Raw genomic sequence first — 11,773 nt, 5'->3', positions numbered from 1 at the left:
AGTTTGAAGGACTTGACCAAAGGCAATTACACTTGCTATATAAAGTGGTGATACAATGACAGCAGTCAAAGAAATTAATTATTTCTATTTCAGCTAATTGCGTATTTGAATACTTAATGACCTATAGAGTTTAATCTATGGTGAATACTGTTCATTATGTTGATCAAATACTTTCAATGAAGTTGCAAACATGTGTCAAAGGTTCAAATTTACACATAACTGCAATATACATGTACAATGAAACACGTGAGCATTTACAGTTCATATCTGGTATATCCAGGGGTATCTAGAAGATTGATATGGTAGCATTATTTTTTTACCTGATACTTTGTACATTATTTTTTTCCCTACTTTTCAACCTTTACTTTTCTTTCAAGCCTTCTCTGGCTGATTTTGTATTGGCATTTGCTAATTTTTTTACTGTTTTAAATTCTTTAAGTTCTCATAATTTTGCTTTGCGATAGAGTTTTACCTTCATTTAACGAGGCTATCATCTCTACTATCTTCAGGAAATTTCGCAGGAGCTTACTGTGGCTACTGCAAATTTGGGTGGACTGGAAAAAGATGCGATGTACGAGAGCAGAGAATCCGTCGTAACATTTTACAGATGGACAAAGAGGAAGTTGACAAATTCAAACTGTACCTACAGATGGCCAAAGATACAGTGAGTGATTATATGATACCGACAACGCTCTACAGAGATATGGACGATGGGAGAAACCCTCAGTTTAATGAAATCAACGTGTATGACCAATTTGTGTGGTACCATTATTACGTAGGGAGAAAAAATCTGTTAATGCCAAACGAAACCGACGGTAGCCAAACATTTGCTGACTTTTCACATGAAGGACCGGCGTTTCTCACATGGCACGAGAGCTTACCTGCTAAACTTGGAGAGAGCGATACAACAGGTAGGACGAGTAGTGCATATTTCTTTCGATAGCAGCTCGGGTTCTCGGCTGCTGCTAGGTTTCAAAAAGTGATCGACATGTTTACTATCTTCTTCATATCGTTTCTCGTAAAAACTGGGCTTTATTTCTTTTATCTGTTAACAAAGCTGAAATAAGTATACTACAAGTAATCATGAAGCAATAGTTGTACTCAATTTATCCAAAAGGTATGACTGCTTGTCCTTCCTGACATTTATCTCACTCTAGATCGATAGGCAACCCTAAAGAATTTACAAGTATTTTTCACTGAACGTACCTTATCTAAACAGAGAATGCTCCCTGATATTAAATCAAGTTTGGGAATTTTCTGCAGATGTTGGTTTTCACTGCTTTGTTGAACGGGGTTGAAGTCTGGTCCCCTGAGCCATTTCTACCGCTGGCAGGGCAGGGTCAGGTATGGGCTATTGTAGGCATGGCTATCATTGGTCAAAAGTACGAGTAAGTGCAGTAATTGCGTTGAATTTATTTCCATCTTAGGGAGCATTAAGTTATTACGGCCAGGGGTGGGCCGGCAAATCCGGCGGTGTCACCTTAAATTTGAAAACTGCAAAGGGTGGGTCTTGTATTTTTTAAACAGCACAGAGGGGGTCACTTAATTTTCATAAGTATCCGTCCTGTCAAAAAGCAGTTTCAGTGTTCAAATATTTTCTGGAGATGAAAATGATTCGCTGCATGATATCATTCTCTGAAGTATACTTATCTGTCACATGAACATCTTGCCTTGGCGACTCTGAGGCTTGTCGTATTGGCTTCGCGACCTCTGATTCTTGTAGAAATACAACTTGCCTAGACAAGATGGTTGCCTTTTTAGAGGGAACAAAGCCGAGGGCGTGTAGGAATTCGAATAAATGAACAGTTTTGATGTCACGGCTCGAAATATTCATGTCAGGTAAAGAGAATTGTTTCAAACGAATGCATATTTACATCACAATCGTGTTATTAAATCTAGAAACAAGTCCCTAAGTCACCTAAGTGTACGCAAATAAGTAGTCTTTCTTTCTGCTCTACAGATGATTCTTTGGTGACTAATTGATGTATTTCCATCTTAAATTCCTTTTAAGTTTACTGTTTGCATTCTTTATTGTTTATAATTTCATTGTAACAAAATAGCAGGTTATCGTAATAAAATTGTTGACAATATAGCAGCCTCAAGATCAAAATGGAAGACTCAAATCGCCGAATTGAAAGTTGTTTTAATATGAGTCGCTAGCTATCAAACGAGTAGATCTGGGTAGTTAGACTATCGGGTAATGTTTAGGGTTTTTTATGTTATTTTTATCTATAATCGTTAATGCACTAGTTTAAGCCATGTTTAGAGTTGTAGCTGGTTTGCATCAAACTAACGACACACTCACCAGTTTTTACAAACTATAGGCCTTGATCGGCCCGTGGCGGTGATAGGGAGGGAAGCGTCCAAGTGTGAGAACAGCCTGTCCCCGGTTTTGCCATTGGATGGGTGTTCTTGAGTAGAATTGTTGAATATTTGCAATATTTAGCCATTCGAATAATCGTTTCTATAAACGTTACAAATAATCGCATTGACAAGCTTAGCAGGGTATTCTTGATCCTTAAACTTTACGTGCAGAATTGTGTAGGGAACGAAACCCAATCTCTAACTCTCGTTTGTCCACATTCATATACAGGCCTTCATACAAACAAACACAATAATATTTACTGTAAAAATTCTTGAAGTTTTATCACTGAGAACAATAATTTTTTTTGGAAAAAATCTTTGTAAATATACCCATAATTGTCAATGCCAGAGATTATCATGTGAACTACACTTATTACATTCATAGTTCAATTTTAAAATTTGACCACGTGGAGAACACGATCATATTTTATATTATTTTAAATCTACACCAGACAAAAAGATTTCAAACGTTGCTACTGTCAGAAACATCCAAATCAGAAAAAATTGGAATCGTAGTCCGAGTCAACGCTTATAGTAGCTGCATTGATAGTAGCAGAACTGTTGTTTGTTGGAAAGAGAAATCTACACATGCTTCCCTTCCACCACATCTAGCAGTTTTGCAACAGTCCGTTCCTCCATTTCCTGCGCCATGTCTTGGTCCTTCTCCGGTACCTCTCCATGAAACTTGGCTTTCTACATAATGATGGTAGGTTTAATTCCAGTGACAGATATTCGATTGCAGGAGTTGGGTCAAACACAGACATTGAGGGAAAATGGATTTAAATCATCATTAACATAGACATGGTTGAGCTCTTGAGTCTATTCTGGTACTGGGTCTCTATAAAAATCCCCTCTCACACGCCTAACGACCAATCGAGCACATGTACATGTTTTATAACGAAGTGGCTTGGGTCAGATTGACCGGAATTCTCATGCAGTGAGTAGTTTTGATGAACGCGAGTTCAAGCTTGAAAAGAAAAACATACGGTGAAAAATCAAACCAAAAGCAATATATTTTGACAAAAAACATTGAATTTTGTATTTCTAATATCAATTTCTAATCAATTTCTAATATCAATCCTTTAATTGATTTTTCTGACAAGACCCTGAAGTGCTTAGCTTGGCTGGTGCCGGAGTCGCCGCGATGGTTGTGCGTGTAACGTATAGGTAGCCTGACCAATTTTCAACCTCATGACGCCCTTGAACGTAGACAATGGGACATGTTGCTGTACCGCTTGTAGTCTCTGATGCTCGTCGCAGACTTCAAGTCGGAACATACGAGAAACTTGTCTGACCAGCGGGATTGCAAGATAGAATTTTTACCAGCTCGACGTCATTTTTACCTGCCTTGGGCAGACGGGCAGGCAGTATTTTCGAACACTGATATATTATACTTGTCCTTCGGAGACAGACATATGTATTTCATTGTTTTTAAGGAGATACTACAAACAATGTATATGGAGGGACCGTTGTTTAACACTAAATGTTGCGATTTGTAATGTGTTTTTTGGTGAAGCGAAAGGTAATTTTCCAGAAATGGACAATAAGGTTATTAGCTCATATTTGGTTTTATATATAAATACCAAAAGAGCTTATATGATGAGTCTGAGTGGCGTCTGTACGTCTATATATTTGTGGGTATGTATGTGCGGATGTATGTCCGTCACACACAAAGGCTCCCATAGTCCAAAACTACCGTCTCAGTATTTGGTTTACAGGTAGATGTAGGGGTTGTGATGTGAATTTGTTCAAATGAACACATCAGTGTCAAAAATTTGCAAATGAGGTAGGAAAAAGGGAAATACTGCAAGTGTGCAGGAGTGGTGGCAGTGAACTGAATCACCCACACATCTGAATAAGAGGATTTTGACCTTTAACCTATTTGTATGCAGGGTACCTATTTTGTTTGGGAGTGGTAGCAGTAACTTAAACAGCTAATTGGTCATTTCCTGTCATTGTTTATGAACTGTGACATATTAACAGATCTGCTGAAACCATGGATGTCTATTTTTGTACATCCATAGTTGAAAGATTCTCTGCTATGCATGTTGCTAAAGTTGACCTTCAGTACCTAAATTTTCAGACCTTATTTTCTTTTGTCACTCTTAATTTTCTGGTTTAAATATTTCTTGTTGTTTTTCTGGTTGTACTGTGCAGAACTTGTCATAACATCAACGTATAATTTTCCTGCACTGAACAGATAGAAATAACACTTATTGTTGATCTTTGGTATGTACCAATTCTGATCAAATTTGAGCGACACCGTAAAATTGCGGTATCTTTATTATTATTATTATTATTATTATTATTATTATTATTAATATTATTATTATTATTTATCGAAGCGAAGCCATCAAAGAATTATTAGTACACGAATAATTAATAGATGTTTTAAACAATCGCATTGATTTAATCCTACGTTCAGATCTATTTGAATGAAGGTAATGAAAAAATTTCTCTCTTGCTACCAACAACTGTGATGAAAATTTGTTATTAACCATCTCGATTCGTCCACGGATCAAAAGCCGTAGTGTCAGTAATGACGGCCATTGACTTTAAAGTAGTGAGGGAATTTATCATAACTTACAGTTCGTAAGGTAATTTAGTTGTTTTTCTTGATTGATAAGTAGATACGTTCAGTTCTGTCTGGTAAGAGAAAAGATTGGACAACTTTAGGATGATTATTCTACGTAAAACAAGTTGCCTAACTACTGTGTGATAATAAATCTCAAAAACTATATAAGAATATGGCCAGTGTAATTTTTTACTCATCATATGAAGATTTTTTTCCATATTTTGGTAGATATCTGGTGACGATAAATTTACAATACCATATTGGGATTGGGCTGGAGAAATTGATTGTGCTTTGTGCACCGATGAGTACCTTGGAGGAAGTGACGCAAACAACAACCACACATTAACGGGCCCCTTCAAAAATTGGCGAACTCTTTGCGCTGACTATGAAAGCCTCACCGAACAAGGCATACTGTGCAGCAATAACGTCAATGAATCAAGCTTACCTTTTCTGAGGCGCAACCCTGGCGGCAGCGAAAGACCAGAGCTGCAAAAGCTGCCAAGCAAAGAGGCTGTGTATTACGCCCTCGGTTTTGCAAACTATGACGACATTCCACGTAACTATGACCTTCTCGATAATACGTGGACCGAGTCAGACTGCAGTTTTCGAAACTTACTGGAAGGTAAGTTCTAAATTTATAAACTAGGTATTCTGCAGTACTGTAGAGCTCGGGTGAAAGCACCAATTAAACTGTCGAGGTCAGATTCTGTTAGGATTTAAATTTTATTTTCTGAACACGTTAACCAAAGAGCAGAATGTATACCGAAAAGTACTGCAGCTATGTTTGAGTGATTTCATTCATACCGAGAGTCTTGATTGGCACTTGTATTGTTCCCAAATCCCCCAAGACGCTTTATTGATCCAATAGATGTCTAATCAAACGAGATATTGGATCAAGCTATTTTCCTTCAATTTACTCCTACTGATTTGTGCATTTGCATCCTACTTTTACATTATATTAGACTTATGCAAACATATCGTTTGATCAGTGTAAACTATATAATACAATATCGACAATATGTTGATAAAATACAAAGCAGGTTTGTACATTTCGACGATATTATTCAATCTTTTTAATGATGGCTGGATAATGAAATCGTGAATTCTCGTCAGCTTCTTCAGTATTCTGCATCCATAGTTGATTTATTGTAACTAGGTGTCATGGTGCACCAAAGCCCACCAGACTAAGTCCATCAGTCGATATAAGGAAATAAATGTGAAACGATTTTCAGAGGCAAATTTAAAATGAAATATGTGTGTTTAGTCGAATGCGTAAAGTAGGTGTCGTCATATTACTTGCCTAATTAGTGATATTGTCAAAACAACATGATTGGTTTACAATGAATAGAGCCTGAGTTTCGATTACGACAGCACGTTTTCACGGTTTTGTGCTTTTCCGTCAATCCAACTTTAAGGCTTTGCAGATTCCGAGAGCAAGACAGGGCTTCACGCCAATGGAGGTACTCAACTACACAACCGTATCCACCTCTACTTGGAAGGCACAATGGGAAAGGTAGCGACATCAGCCAGCGACCCGATATTCTTGCTTCATCACACAAACGTCGACAGAATCTTCGAAAAGTGGCTTAGAAGGTAAGCGTGCAAAAACTAGACTGCTTTCACGATAGATGGCGATATCTAAAAACTTCCACTGCATTATGGGCAGTAGTGGGATTCCTTTGTCCTTTTTGAGTTTTTCTCAATGGCACAAGTCTTAAATGCCATGTGACTACATTGGATGTATGTTGTGAGTATTTCAGTATCATTCCACCAAAATGATTTCATTCTTATTTTTCTCTGTATTGTCTTTCTGTCTTCTCTGGAGTTGTGCCGTTGACCATACATAAAGAATGATTCTAAGTTTATGATTGGTCAAATAAAATCAAATAACGATCTCCCTCGGCCGTTTGTAAACCTTACAAAAGCATGAATGCAATCATGTTAGTTCTTTAAAGTTCAACTTATAGGCATTGCTTAAGACACGTATGATATCTAGGAGAGAGATTAGTTTTCACAACTGGAGAGCGAGCAAATTTCAGCCGTTTCCTAACTATTCGCACACTGTCTCCATTAAGAACAAATCAAGTAGCAAAGTGCTTATCAACATTGTTGTACATATTATATTTCGTTTACAAAGGCACAATTCGACAAGTGATGCGTTTCCAATAAATTTCACTCCGACGGGACACAATCGCTATTCCTACATGGTTTCCTTCTTCCCCGTGTACACTAACGACGAGTTCTTCAAGAAATCGGAATACTTGGGGTATACTTATGAAGACATTGATGATCAAGGTTTGATTTTGATTCATTCGACTTAACAAATTGACAGAAATCTCGGGCATCAATAACGTAATATCACCTTTTTCATTGATGTATTTGTCTAAAATGTGTCTTCTGTCTGAAATCAGACTTTTGGCTGCGTACTTTTTGATATTGTGTTGTGTCAAAAACTGATACATTTGGGAATAATTGAGGAGGTTGCTGTTTAATCAATGAAGATAAAGATATCAAGCTTCGACTGACATACACATGTGAGAAGATCTAAAGATCATTATTCTGGTATTTTACAGGTCTCCCTCTCGATCCGAACGAACGAGACAGGGAATTGAAAGCTGTCAAAGAAAGAGAGTCATGCGAACCTAATCCACAACGAAGTAAGTGCATTGATAGATTAAATGGACAATCAAATTTCATTTAGGTTTGGATTGCTGGGGGTAACAAAGAACATCAAAATACATTTTTACCAAACAGATTGTGCAATTAATAGGCATATTAGGACATTATGAATACCCAAAGTGCTAAGGAATTGCTGTTAACATTCCCACATGTTACTCTGTACTTTTGTATTTATTTACGACGGGAGATTTGGTATGCCAAATGTGTACGTTTGCAATTCAATATTTCTACTTTTAAAAACTTCATAGGTATCTTCAGACATTTAAATTATGATAATCTTCACTTGACGGCGAAAAAAATCAAAAAATGTTCTACAGCTTGAAATCACATGGCATTTAAAGCTTTTCTAATACACCATAAATCACACCCAGTTTAGAGTTATCGAGTCAAATGGGCGTTCGGATTGGATGTTTTAGGATGTATATCACTCAAACAAATTTCAACAGGACGATATTATTAGAGACTGGACAGAAATTAAAGGGGGCCAATGTTTTTTCAAAATGACGCCCACGAAAAGTAATGACCCTTTAAAAGAAAGTGTTTGCGAGAAAATAAGTGACCCACCCAAATTTTCGTGCGCAAAAAACAGCCAGTGACCCTCCCCAGCGAGTCACAGTCCTCGATAATATCTTAAATGACTTATTATTTCTCATTTGAACTTTGAACTTTCAAAGGATTCTTTGTAAACTTTCAAACAATCACTTTTATTCAAGGTTTCAAGTCGATAAAAAGGATAAGATTTTCACAATGAATAATTATATCAACTATTTGAACTACAATAGGCTATTCAAAATTAAAGGGACAATAGCTTTAATGTTTACCTCCATCTATAGTATGGCTCGTAATTGTTGAGAGCTCCTAAAAGTCAATATTTGATTACATGTACATATAAATATACAGATAAACCAAGTTTTCTAGGAAAACTGATTCATAGTTTGCCCTTAGACTACCATGATAAGGAATTAATATTTTGGATAAAATTCGAACACCATATTTGTTGTTTACACTGGCACTTTTAAAGATCCAATTCTAATCAGATACATGTATATCAACTGTCAAACAATTATAAAGGTACAGATTAAGCTACTTTAGTACTTAAAACACATTTCATAGTTCCTTCATAGACTACCAGGTATAGAGAATGAACATTTTCAGTGAAATTCCAAAATCAAATTCTTGTATACATTTGTACTTGAAGCCATCCTATCATAATCAAGTACATTAATATCAATTATCAAACATCTATAAATGTAAATTTATTGCCAGTTTTATATTGGAAAAATGTTTTCAGTTTTCTAATAGACAAGCAGGTAAAGTTGATCAACATTTTCGGTGAAATTCCAAAATCAATTGTTTATATGTGCACTTTCAAACACCCTAATATAATCAAGTACATTAATATCAATTGCTAAACATTTAAAAATGCAAAGTTACTGCTACTTTTGTATGCGAAATATTCATTGCTTTCTCATAGACTGTCATGTACAATGAATCAAAATTTTTGTTGAATTTCAGAAATAAAATTTTTTGTACAAATATGAACTTGTAACTATCTTATCAAAGCAAATATATTTGTATCAATTGTCAAACGTCCGTAAATGCACAGATATTGCTTGTTTTTCATTGATTGGAAACAAATTGTTAACAGTTTGCCCAGTAAACTTTCATGTCTTAAATATATATTTTTGAGTAAAGAATTATATCAGTCACATATTGCCTTCTTATAGTTGTGCAATGGTGACCCTCCCAAAAAGGCATGCGTGAAATTTCATGACCCTTCAAAATGCTTTCCCAAGCGTGTTATTTCTGTCTAATCCCTTACAGTAGGCTGACAATCGTATGCTTTTTCTAAATCCATCTGCTGATACAGGCATCTTGAAAACGGAACTTTTCTCCGTTGCCGGCGCAGTGTTATTCCTGGTACTCTTGGCTGTCAAACTATTGAATAGACAAGATCAGATGTCACCAACATAACAGTGGATTGGCTTCTCCAAATGTATTACAGACCTCCTGGCACAGATGTTGACGTGAGATACAGCTGTATGTTTTGTTAATACTAGATTTTGTTTGATACTTTGTTTCCAAATTTATCTTTTAAGTCTATACATTAACAAGTATTGACAATGACATACTCCCCGCATAGGGAATTATTCAATGGAAGTAACAAAATTGAAGTTAATATGATCAAAACGAAAATCGAAATGGGCACGAAACACCTAACTGCAAGACATATGTATGAATGGCATCGGGTTATGTCCTTTTATCAAGTTGGACAGAATTAGATATGCCATGTACTGGCTCAGTACGTCAAGGCATGCCTGAGTAATGGCTCTTAACATTAAAAAATCAGAACGCCAGATATGAACCAAAAAGGCCTCTTTGTTCACTACAGAGGAGACTTGCTACAATTACATATTGACACTGCTATGCCTTTCTTGACTGTTGTCTGGCGTTCTGATTTTTGTAATATTAAGAGCCATTACTCAGGCATGCCTTGACCAGTTTCTTGTAGATTAGCTGAATTTTGAAATTTCAAGAGCCAACGTCTTTGTATGCTATTACAACACTGTGACATCAATATCTTTACCAAGTTTCATCAAATGTGACGCAGTATTTCTAGACTTTTCGCATTAATTTGGAAAGGTCATCAAATATTAAAATTAGCATTTAATTGACATGATACTGCTAGATGTCTTTGTACACTGTTACAGTACTGAGAGTTCAACAGCTGTACCATGTCTCATTGAATTTGTTGCTGTATACTACTCAGGAAAGTTCATCAAATGTACATATCAGCAATGATTCGAAATGACACCCCCAAATATATTTGCACACTATTTACAGCTCTGGTGAATCAACATGTGCACCACGTCTCATCAGATTGGAGTCAAATCAGTTATTGTTATTTCCAGAAATACCTTGAAATATCAAAAACTGATTTGACTGTCTTTACACATTCATATTCGGAAGATACAAAGGTAATTTTGGATTCAGATTCAGAGCATGTAGCTCTGAATATCCAAAAAAGTGAATCCTTGGGGGCTAATTTGATTGTTTTGTGAAAGCAAGTGGCGTGCATCTATAGACCATAGGGTACTATACTTATGCAAGTTTTTTACAAAATTGCTTCACAGGTGTCTGAGAAAAGGCTGGTGGCTGAGAAAAGGATGCACGGACGGACGGACGGGATTTAATCTATAAGTCCCTGCCGAACTTCGTCCGCTGTGGGGACATATTACATTGGCGCAACATTTGGTAGACGAAACAACATCCGACTAAGCGAACTGTCAGCTCGAAACTACTTTATTGTCTTATCAACAACTATCAGTTTCACTGGTGAGACCGTGTGCACAAGCCGAGCTTGAAGCAGAAAAGGTGCAACATGAAAATCCATCGAGATGTGACAAGCCGAGCTTGAAGCAGAAAAGGTGCAACATGAAAATCCATCGAGATGTGACAAGAACGGTTTCATCTAAATGCAAGTTAAGAAGGTTACAAGAACACGAAACAGCTGTGATAATTTATTACACAGCGTATAACACTGTGATAATACACAAAGTCTCTGTTGTTTTCCAAAGATGGTCGCAGAAAACATTTCCATTGTTCCTGATTGAACGCACGTTAAAGGCACAATATCTGCGAATGTGTAATAAACCGATCTCAATATATCCTCAGTTTTCTGAGAGTTTTTTGTTTTGTTTTTTGTTTTTGTTTTTTTTTTTTTGTTTTTTTTTTTTTTTTTTTTGAATAAGAACCGTTAAAGACTGAAAAGGCGTATAACACTGTCATTAGTGTCGAAAGTGGTATGTAAATTCAAACATTTTACCATCATTTTAGATTTGCCGCTATTTTCAAAAAACAATCATGGGACAGAAAAAGTAACGATTACGACAACATTCTGTCGGCCATCTTGTGGGTGCATTCAAGTAAATGACATCATGCTTATTTCTTGAATGGTTACAATGTGTATGTACACGAAATACTGCATTTTTTGTACTTTTCTATGAGGGCACCATTTTACGGGTGCGGCACCCGTTTATTATATAACCGTTTTACGGGTGCGGCACCCGTTTATTATATAACTTGTTAAAATACATAGTCGAGGTCCAAATCAGGCAGCAGTGATACGTCTATACATGTCCTTCAGTAAGCACA

At 36.4% G+C, this 11,773-nt stretch overlaps 1 pseudogene; it reads left to right on the top strand.

Annotated features, from left to right (window-relative positions):
* The first annotated feature begins 559 nt into the window (after positions 1-559).
* Positions 560-9,651, top strand: LOC139141070 (tyrosinase-like; annotated as a pseudogene).
* Positions 9,652-11,773: the final 2,122 nt, after the last annotated feature.

This window comes from Ptychodera flava, chromosome 9, assembly GCF_041260155.1.
Source record: "Ptychodera flava strain L36383 chromosome 9, AS_Pfla_20210202, whole genome shotgun sequence".
In the NCBI taxonomy this organism is placed as follows: Eukaryota; Metazoa; Hemichordata; class Enteropneusta; family Ptychoderidae; genus Ptychodera; species Ptychodera flava.
The sequence above is the reverse complement of the archived record's forward strand: the minus strand, read 5'-3'. Positions and strand labels throughout refer to the sequence as shown.